General features: G+C 33.4%; 1 long non-coding RNA gene across 2 annotated transcripts in view; it reads left to right on the top strand.

Annotated features, from left to right (window-relative positions):
• The window catches only part of LOC103677539, a 129,025-nt gene that overhangs the window by 98,498 nt on the left and 19,677 nt on the right, over positions 1–10,850 (top strand). For both annotated transcript variants that reach the window (XR_005832886.1, XR_572430.1), the window contains one exon: positions 8,522–8,629. This is a non-coding gene — a long non-coding RNA (uncharacterized LOC103677539). The remainder of the gene's footprint in view (positions 1–8,521; positions 8,630–10,850) is intronic.

Here is a 10,850-nt window from a genome sequence, read left to right as displayed (position 1 = left end):
TGTGTGTGTGTGTGTGTGCGTGTGTGTGTGTGTATATATATATATATATATATTTTTTTTTTTTTTTTTCCCGATCTCAGAACATGGCTACATGTTTTCAACTTAAGGACGTAGATACTATTGTCTAATTTGAAAAAGTGACCTGGAAAATGATATCATTTATATTTCAAGTTCTCAATGAATATTCACTCTTTCAATTGTCTTTTATTTGTTCCTTATTATGTGCCAGATACTGTTCGTGGTACTAATACAGTGCAGAAAAAAATTGAATTAATCTGTTGCCTCGACAGGTCACAACTTTTGAACTAGAGGAAGGGCATGTGTGTATGCGTGCATGTAAAAATATAGTATTTCGTATGGTGATATGTACATAAAGGAAGTAAGCAGAAAGGAAATAAGGATTGTTGGAGTGAAGGTGAAGATAAGGGTTGAAATTTTACATAGAGCATGTCCGTGAAGGGGCATCTGGGTGGCTCAGTTGGTTAAGTGTCTGCTTTCGACTCAGATCATGATCCCTGGGTCCTGGGATCAAGCCCTGCATCAGGCTCCCTGCTCAGTGGGGAGTCTTCTTCTCCCTCTGCCCGTCCCTGCCTCATGCTCACATTCTCTCTCTCTCTCAAATAAATAAAAATAACATCTTAAAAAAATAATAATAATGTCAGTAATGACCTCATTAAAGTTCACTGGAATCCAAATCTTAAGGAAGTGATTGAGTGAAACTGATGGAAATCTGGGTTAAGAGCATTAAAAACAGGTTATTAGAAACATACAAAGATTCTGGTAGTGCAAACATGTTTCATGTGTTGGAATAACAGCAAGCGGGTTACTGTGGCTAAAGCAGAGCAAACTAGAAATAAAATAGAAGATGTAGTGGAGTTGTAGGAATAATTTAAGAGTAGTAGGAGTCTAGAAGTAGTCTAAATGTAGTGTGGGATCTAGTACACTAGAAAGAAGTGCTTTGGCTTCGGCTTTAAGTGGGAAAGGAAAACTTTGGAAGCTGAAGATCTAAGAATTGAAGTGATCTTATCCATTTTTAAAAACTCCTCTGATTGCTTCATTGAGAAATGACTGTAAAGGGTTAGGGCCAGAAACCTAGAAACCATTTGGGAACAGCCATCATTAATCCACACAGTGACAACAGTGGATGGACTGAGGTTGTGCCAGTAGATTTGGTGACAAGTGACAAGATTCTGGGAATATTTTGAAGATAAAGTCAGCAAGAATTACAAATGAGTTGAATTTGGATAATGAAATAGGAAGTCATCAAGAGTGACTGTAAATACCATAGCACTAATTCAACAATATTGAAATCCAAGGTTTTGAAGATACATTTAATTTAATGCCTATGTACCTTACTTTAAGTAAACATCGGAAGTGTAACATAGAGGTGACATTAAAGGAAAGATGTAATTTTAAATTTCTTGAGGTACTACAAATCAGATTTATACAAGGGTCCTTTAGTACAAGGTTTATAATATTATTTTCTGTGTACATCTACAGAATTTAAAGGCAAGACTTTTGAGGGAAACTGAAGTCTGATTTTTGGAATGCTATTTAACCAAATAGTGCCTAGCTCTTCCTTATTTTTCAAGTTTTAACTTATTGTCATTTAATCAAGATAACCACAGAATAAAACACCTTGTTATGTGCTCCCAAAGCAATTCACATTTTACCCTATTGTGCTCCTCAACACATTGCATGGTTACTATTTGCCTGTCTTCTTTTTAGACAGGAAACTACAGAAGTAAAGGTATTCTATCTTTTTGACCACTAACTGCTCAATATCTAACACATTAGTAAGCACACAGAAGAGACTCGAAATTATTTGTGAAGGCATTTATGTGATTAATTCCACAAATATTTGTTGAGTCACTACTATAACCTAGGCATGATGCTTACATGCTGATGATTCAGATTGAGAAAGATTCCATCTAGCTTACCCTCTAACCAAGGAGACAGATACTCAAGTAGAGCCATTGGAAAGACAAATAACAGTAACATATGTGAGGCAAATAAAAGATAAAAGAGGAGATAACCTTATATATGCCAGAATTTCAAGGAAGTTGTGAGAATAGGTAAAATCTATGCTGATTCTTAAATGACTTAGTATATGTTTTTTTCTTGATGTGTGACCTTGATGTAACATCTCTGTGTGTATATGTGTGTGTGTATACATGTATATACAAATATATACTGAATATTCATATTCTTGAATATAGATTTGAACATGTACATATTGCTAAAACCACAAGCTTTCAAAGATCTCCTAGATTCACTCCTATTATTTAAATATGTTTTTGTTGGGTTTTTTTTGTTGTTTTAACTAGTAATAGTTAATTAATAGTAGTAGTAATTTAACTAGTTTTTTTGTTGTTTTAACTAGTAATAGTTAATCTGCCTTTTTACAAAATCTTAACTCTCTTCCTCCTCCTTTTCCTTTTCTTTATCTTGCACTTTCCCTTCCCCCTCTTCTTAGCCCTCCTTTTACTCTTTTCTTCTTTTCCTCCTAGTTCACATTTTCTTCCATTCTTCTATCTGTTTCTGTATTTTGAATAGAATTTAATATTTCCCATAGAATCACCTAAACTATGTCATGTTCAATTATTTGTACGTTCCAAATGGTAAATGTATTTAAAATATATTAATCTATTAATTTAGTGAATAACAATCCCAAATTCAAGAACATAGCTGAGAATGTTGCTTTATCAGAGCATATAATTCTTTAGCCTATGCTTTTCAGTAGACACATCCTGAATATGTAAGAAAAAATCAACAATAGATCAGCATACAATAGTACACAAAAATTACTTGGAAACAAACAGTAATACTATGTTTCGTATTTCCATATCTCAATGCATTGTCTTTGTTAATAACCTAAGAAGAGCTACTCCCTAGCTGTGTTGGCCTGAATGATCAATATGAAAGATGTAGAAAGGAATCCTCTGCCAATTTCCCCCCACAGAGCCTGAATATCAATGCATTTTTATACTTTATAAATATTTTCTGGGTTACAATTTGTGAAAACATCCAAACAAACTTGAGTAAAAACATGGAATATATTATAGAAAGTTGCTGGAAAAAATACAGGTTTCAGAGCATCTCTTCAGAACTCAGAGTACACCAATTGGTAATGTCTACTTTACATGACATCATTCTCTTAACTTCTCCAGTTAGTGGTCACATTCCTATTAAAATATCCAAGTGGACATTAGAGAATGTTCTCTATTCTAGTCAGAAAAAGTGTTGACAAGGTGTTGACTGTCTCACCGCGCACTAAGGATCTACTGAAGTGTTATTCAATGGAATACGCAATGGGAAAAAAACCTTTTTTTGATTGGGGAAAGAACTTTCAACATGGAGATGGCCAGATAACTCTTCAAAAATAAGCTTAATCTGGGTGGATATGCCCAACACTGCATTTTTGAAGTTGGTTGGTTTCCTTTATGGATTGAAGAGGGTAATATGCTAGATTATGTCCATAACTACCACTGTCAATAACTGAGTTGTCTAATATATTATCCTACTTACAACTAACCAGTTTGCTTGACAAAACTTCAAAGATGTTGCCAGAAGGCATGAGACTCCTGTGTTAGAGGCAAAGGACTCTTAGGCAAGCAGGCAGACAGAACTTCATGTTTCCACAAACTCTCCTGGTGAAGCAAAGGTGTGTGAGATGGATGCTGTAAAATCATTAGGTTTGTATTACAACTGAAAAACCCTAGTTTAAGAAAGGTTCAAATTTCTAAGGAAGCTACTAGCAAATCTGCTCAGCATTTGCCCCATTAGGGGAACATTATCCTTATTCTGGACAGCTAATCAATCTATATTTGCCCAGGAGAGAGACACACTCTCCATCTTCCAGGGCTGTTTACTATACAAAAATCCTTGAAAAAATAATCTGGGGAAAAAAGCTGTCATAAGACAAGTAGAAACACAAGAGACCCATAGAGAATTAGCTTCCAGTAATATCATCATCACTACCACCACCACACACCTCTATCCTTCTGGCTTGTGCTCAATAAGGCACACCTCCAATATAATCACACTTCTGCCCACTCATGGATGTGGTGCTCTCCCATCCTGAAATGACCCCCAAAGTCTCAATAGTTTATTTGGCAAACCAAATTTAATAAGGCCCAAATTTGGAGATAAAATGTCAGGAACATTGGATGGCAGAATTTGGGCCCCAAATTTCAGAGCCTGAAGTAATAAACCAATGCTAATAAGATAAACTTTAATAAGAAAACCTACAGTTCTATAGAAGCACTTGATAGGAAAGTATGACTTTGCATCATAGCGTACAGTGAAAGTTAGCAATCCCAACATGTAGTTGGCACATGAAGCAACTCAGTCTTCAGCTGTGTTTATTCAAATGAAATGCATAAGTTGAGAAAGTTGATTGTTTCACTGCCCTTTACTTTGCAAAATATTGTTTATTTGGTTTTAACTAAGGGCATTTCCAATTTTACATGTTTATGTTTATGCATTCTTAGAGATATTTCTTACTTCTTTCCGGAGAGAGAGACTTCTTATTATAGTGTCATATAGTTTCAGATAATATGTAAATCAACATTTTATATTATTAGTTTTCTCTTGATAACATCTTATAATTGTGACAGAAAAATATATTAGTAGTCTCATCATTGAAGTAAATTATCAATAAGCATCACTTGATGAAATTTAATTAAACCTAAATAAATAATTATTCTAAGGACACTTTCTGCAGAATTTCTAATTAACAGTGATTTTACTTCTCTCTAAAATTACTCTTTTAAACAAATGTTAGTCTAACAGATCTAAGAGCATATGGTTATTTCACAAGTTTAATCTTTAATCTTAATATACAATACATATGAACTCTACAATGACTACTGTAATACACTGACATCAGGCTATCAATGAGCTATTGAATGTAGGACAAGTCAAGCCAGTTCATATGAGATACTGATCTTACGTTAATTATACCGCAAAATTACAAAGATAGATACTCATCAGTCTTGTGATACATTTAGTTCATATCCACTAATTGTGTCCAATGAAAAATCATTGTTTTAGAAATTCATATTTCAGTATATTAATAGCATTATCTAATTTTATAACTTTAAATCTACTTCAAAATTTTGAAACTACATAACAAGACAGAATTTGGAATGTAGAGAAAAGATTCACAGTAAAGCCAAAATACAAATCCTGAGAGAAACAGATGCAGATGTGAAATATAAATGAACTGTAGGTACTATCAAAAGCCAACAAGTAAGCATATAAAGCTTTGCTATCTACATTTTACCTACATGTAAAATTTGAAACTCCTTTAGTTAAAACCAAATAAACAATATTTTGCAAAGTAAAGGGCAGTGAAACAATCATTGTACATTGTAATTACAACATATTTAAGAAAATTCCAGAAAAAATATATGGAAGTACATATATTCTCACTATGTTTATTACCTATAATATGTATGGCAACTGTTGGTTCATGGGTCTTCATATTCACTGGCTTTGATGACATTGTGCCACTGGGCATATTTCAGTTTCTTATATTTATATTCTTTCTCAAATATGATACTCTAAACTTCTTCTCTCTTGCTCTTGTTTTTGCTTTGTGTGTGTGTGTGTACATGTGTCTATATGTCTATGTACAGGCCACATATATTTAGTTTTTCTCTTCTAATACATATGCTTATATGTATTTATGCATATATAAATACAGAGAGATTATATATAGACAGATACAGATAATAGGTAGATAGACTGGCATGCATATTCATTCTCATACTGTGAGCCTATAAAGATTAAATGAGCAGAGGATATAAAATATAACATCATGCATTTCAAAAATATTGTCCAAATACTTGCACTGAGGAAGCTCATTTATAAGCTGCATTATTTTTGTAATTGTTTTCGATTGCATCATTTACTTCAAAGGTAATTTTCAAATTATCCAGAAAATAATTTTGTGCTCAAAGGGATTCCAAGAAATCTGAAACAACACTTAAATTGCTTTTGGAGATATATATGCTCCGTCAGCCACTCATCAATTACATTCAATATATTCGCACTATAGCTTAAAAGAGTATTTGGGTTCTTTCTGATTTATGCTACAGGACCAGCAAGAAAGCTAACAGCTGTGTTGGAAGGAAAATTGAATTGTGAGTTGTCTCTTTTTTTAAAACCAAGCCTGGATACAGTGTAGATATTGTCCCCACTTTTCCTCACCCATGTCGTAGAGATAACTTTAGTGATGGTATTAGAGTACATATGGAATTCCATCATGAAAAGAGAAAATTACCTGATTCTATATAACAAATTGAAATAATTTTAACTTATAGGGTATTATGTATATAATTGTATATATTATGTATCATAAATGTATCTATAATCCATGATATGTTAAGTGTTAGTATCAAAAAAGATAAATATATAGCAACCCAAAACTAAATAAAGCTTTATGGCTAGGGAAAATATCTGTTTATTAAAGTCATATAATTTTGTATAACAGTTGGTTATGGATCACTACATTTAAACGATATTCAGTTATAAGAATTATTTTACCTTATTTTATCATTGAAAAGTTTATCAAAACATTAAGTTTGATATGCTGATTAATAAAAACAAGGGCAAAAAAACAAACAAAATCTCCTGACATTAAGCCAGGACTAAATTTATGCAGAGGGAAAATCTATTAACATCTCTCTAGTCTGACTGTTAATGATTTACAGTTATACCTTCCCATATCATCCATTTTACATACTTTAAACACTCAGCTGGGGAAATATCTTTGTAAGCTATGATGATTTCATGAGCTTTTGTATGAATCAGGAAACTGTTCTTAGGGATTTAGTTCCTATATAGGAAATTATTGGACAAGGGGGTTAGAAAAAGTATTTTCCCAGGATGACTGGGTGGCTCGGTCGGTTAAGTGTCTGCCTTTGGCTCAGGTTATGATCCCTGGGTCCAGGAATCAAGCTCTGCAGTGGGCACCCTGCTCAGCAGAGAGTCTGCCTCTGCCCCTCCCACCCACTCGTGCTCTCTCTCTCTCTCAAAGAAATAAAATCTTAAAAAAAAAAAAAAAGTAGTAGTTTTCCTTGGAATTTTTTCTGGAATGTGTGCGTTAGATGCCTTTTCTTTATATCTGTCTCTTTTAAGAGTTCAAGAAAACAGAAGTGATAAGTGAATTAAGAGAGCAACTAAATGGATAGAAGTAACACAAAATAGCAGTTAGGCACATCACAGATGTGGTGAAAGTAAAAAGAAATTATGGACAAATTTCACAGTTTATAAAAAGAGGGCCATTCATATTTGTTTATTTCTTTAGTGCCTTCTATGTGATGGACACTTAACACAAATAATTTAATGTTTCTCTTCATATATACATTTATATGTGTGTATAACATACATGTGTACACATACAAATATTCAAATATTTAGATGGAAATATGGAGGCTTTGAGTGACTTCTTGATTTTGCCAAATTGGACATATGGCTATCAAACTTAAATACATTTGGCAGCAAATTTCAAATCCCACTTACAACCCCATGCTGTCTCACAAGGCTCTTGTCACATAACAATTCCTTAATTGTCAAAACAACTTTGCAGAATTAACTCTTATATTTTACTATTTTATTCAAAAAATGATATACATATACAGAATTAATATAAAATATTGTGACCTGTGAACTTCAGAGTCAATAATTTTTCCACTTCCACCAAGCACTCTTCCTACTGCACAATACAAGCATCTGCACTCTGGTTAAGCCATCCCTGCATGCACTTATAAATCATTCCCTGCAGCTTTTTAAACAGTTAATATACAGACTGTAGTGAGGTTAACTGGTAGATGTTCCCTTTCCCTTAACAGTTTACACTCATGATGTTAGGGTCCATGACTATATGTCTGTGGATGCCCAAAATCTATCAAACAACTTGGCAGTTACTCAGTAAGTACTGTTTTAAAGAAATTATACAATTCAGCAGTTGTCAGGCCTGGCTAAAAGTAGAACAAGTCTGATCGTCAGCTGAACTGGTGTGATGTGGACTGCAATTAATAATAATTTTCAAATTAATGAATGCATGAGTCATTTTCATTTAGTTAGAAATTTTATTGTGATAACTACAATAGCAAAAAGTTGATGGTTATCTGAATAATGAATTGAACAGTAATTCTGTCATAGTTCAATTGGAGTGAAATTGAAACACTTAATTGTGATTGACCTGTATGTATAAGAAACTAAGACTATCTGACACTGTGAGCCCTGATAAGAATATATGAGCCTAAGAAGAGTTTTTTCTTTAATAAAAGGAGATGTATCTGAACAGATAATGCTAGTATTTGGAATTAGGAAAACACAGTGAACTCAAATTTCTTGCTCTAAAAAACAGTGACCCCTCCTAAAATTTTGTCTTACTCATCCTAGGTAGTTAATAATTTAATTCATTTTTTACATTAATTAATCTATTGTCTCTCAATTCCTGTTATGACTGAACACATCTCTTTTATTTATAAAATTTCTGATCCCATAGGCATTGAAGATTTCCCCCTCCCCCAAACTGATGGAAAAAACGATATTGTGTGGGAATTGTGAGAATTTCTTGTCAATCACTGCAATGGTCCTTAGACAGTTAACCATCGTGAGTATAATAATCTTGGCCCGAAAAGATGTGTGTGTGTGTTGCTGATATAGAAGTGGATAACTAATTTAATAAAAGTTTTATGTGTTGGCTGGGGCACCTGGGTAGCGCAGTCGTTAAGCGTCTGCCTTCAGCTCAAGGCATGATCCCGGTGTTCCGGGATCGAGTCCCACATCGGGCTCCTCCACTGGGAGCCTGCTCCTTCCTCTCCCACTCCCCTGCTGTGTTCCCTCTCTCGCTGGCTGTCTCTCTGTCACATAAATAAATAAAATCTTAAAACAAAAAAGTTTTATGTGTTGGGACGCCTGGGTGGCTCAGTCGGTAAGCATTTGCCTTTGGCTCAGGTCATGATCCCAGGGTCCCACATCAGGCTGCTTGCTCAGCAGGGAGCCTGCTTCTCCCTCTGCCTCTCTCCCCTGCTCCTACTCTCTCTCTCTCTGACAAATAAATAATATCTTAAAAAAATAAAAAATAAATAAAATTTTAAAAAATAAAAGTTTTGTGTAGGAAGCTGATGTGGAGTGGATACTTACCTTATCCTTTCTTCAATTAGATATTAAAGGTCTAATTTAATTTGGCTGTCAAGATGTGGGTGTCATGTGTCATAAGGAACACGGTGCTATAGAAGGAATGGCACAGTGTTCCCTGGGAATCAGCTTCAACTCTATTACATAGTATATTTTGACAGATTTAATTTTTTGAGGACTTAGTCTCCTTAACACAGTGTTTTGACCTGAACTCTGCAAGTGAGGATACCCAAAGGAATGCTTTAAAAAGCATCCTTTTTAAAAGAAAAAAATGTAAATGCCAATACATTTATTTAGCAAGTATTTAATGGCCATCTACTATGTACCAAGCCTGAGTTAGAGGCTTAAAACATTTCTTCCTTTGTTTCCTTTAAGTTTTATTAAAAAATCTGGCCACATTCGATGCTTCCTTTCCAAATTGTTAAAAAAAATAAATAAAAGAGATGGGAACATATCAAATATGTAAACATTGAGCTTGCAGTAGAGTGGCTGACCTGCCCAAAAATTAAAGGGTTATAAAGGTATCCCTCTGCTAATGCAACTTCAAATTAAATTACATTTGTGTCACATCACTAATTAAAGAAGTAAAGGAGTCAATCACTAATGTGCATTATTTCAGTAATTAGGCACAGTTAAATTGATGTACATATATATTTGAAATCAGTACTCAAAATGTTTGCTAAACTAAACAGAATTTAAAGACCCAGAAGAAAAAGCAATACTTTAAAAAAGTGAAGCTATATTTGTCTATTTATATAACTCCTGGCATATTTATAAATTTATATAAGTGAAGTGGGTTTATTAATCTAAAAATATAGGTAAATAATTTTAGGTGGTTATTTACATGAGAATTAAACCAATCCTCATATTAATAATATTACTTCAACAGGAAAGCATAGATCCAACTTATGGTATTAATCACATCTTTCTTTATACCTTTGTACTATGGGAAAAAAGGCATATGTTAAAGAACTGCTTTCACTACGCTTGCACAATTATTTTGTTAAAATATATTAATAATCATTAAGTCACCTTTACTAGGTGAATACAGTTTGTGAATAAGATTTGAATGAGAAAGGAAGTATTGCTGAGATAACTTGCCTAGTAATGTTTGTTTTACCCTTGAAATAAAGGAAATAAATACATACAAAGTTATAAGCAGAATACATCCTATTAAATAGCAAGTGAAAGGTTCAAATTATTTACAAGTGTGTTTGTATTCAAAATTTGAAACAGAGTGTTCTCTTAAGACAGAATATCTGCACTTTAACATAAAATATAGAGCATGCTTTGTTTAATTATTTGCAAAGACTGGTTGTTTGGATATATATATGTATATATGTACACACACACACACTCTATACAAACACAATAATTACTGTAAGTTGACTTGAGAGATGACAGAAGAGAAGAATGAGTGTACAAAAACATTAATTAATATTGCCAAATGGTAAACCTATTGTGATTAAGAAAAAAATAGCTGTAACCCTACAATCAGAACCCTGTGAGGATAAAGAAAACCTGTGCATAGAACTTTACCAGTACATGATTTTTGGACAAAATTTGACTAATGTGGTTGGTTTTACAAACCCAACAAAAAGAAACGCAGTTTGATGGTATAACTGCATTGCTATTGCTTTCTTTGTAAATATGTGAAATATTTTTTCATGATCAGGTTTAGCATGCGTTATCTA

Source organism: Ursus maritimus, unplaced genomic scaffold, assembly GCF_017311325.1.
Source record: "Ursus maritimus isolate PB19 unplaced genomic scaffold, ASM1731132v1 scaffold_10, whole genome shotgun sequence".
Classification (NCBI taxonomy): domain Eukaryota; kingdom Metazoa; phylum Chordata; class Mammalia; order Carnivora; family Ursidae; genus Ursus; species Ursus maritimus.
Note: the sequence above shows the minus strand (reverse complement) of the source record. Positions and strands in the feature narration are given on the sequence as shown.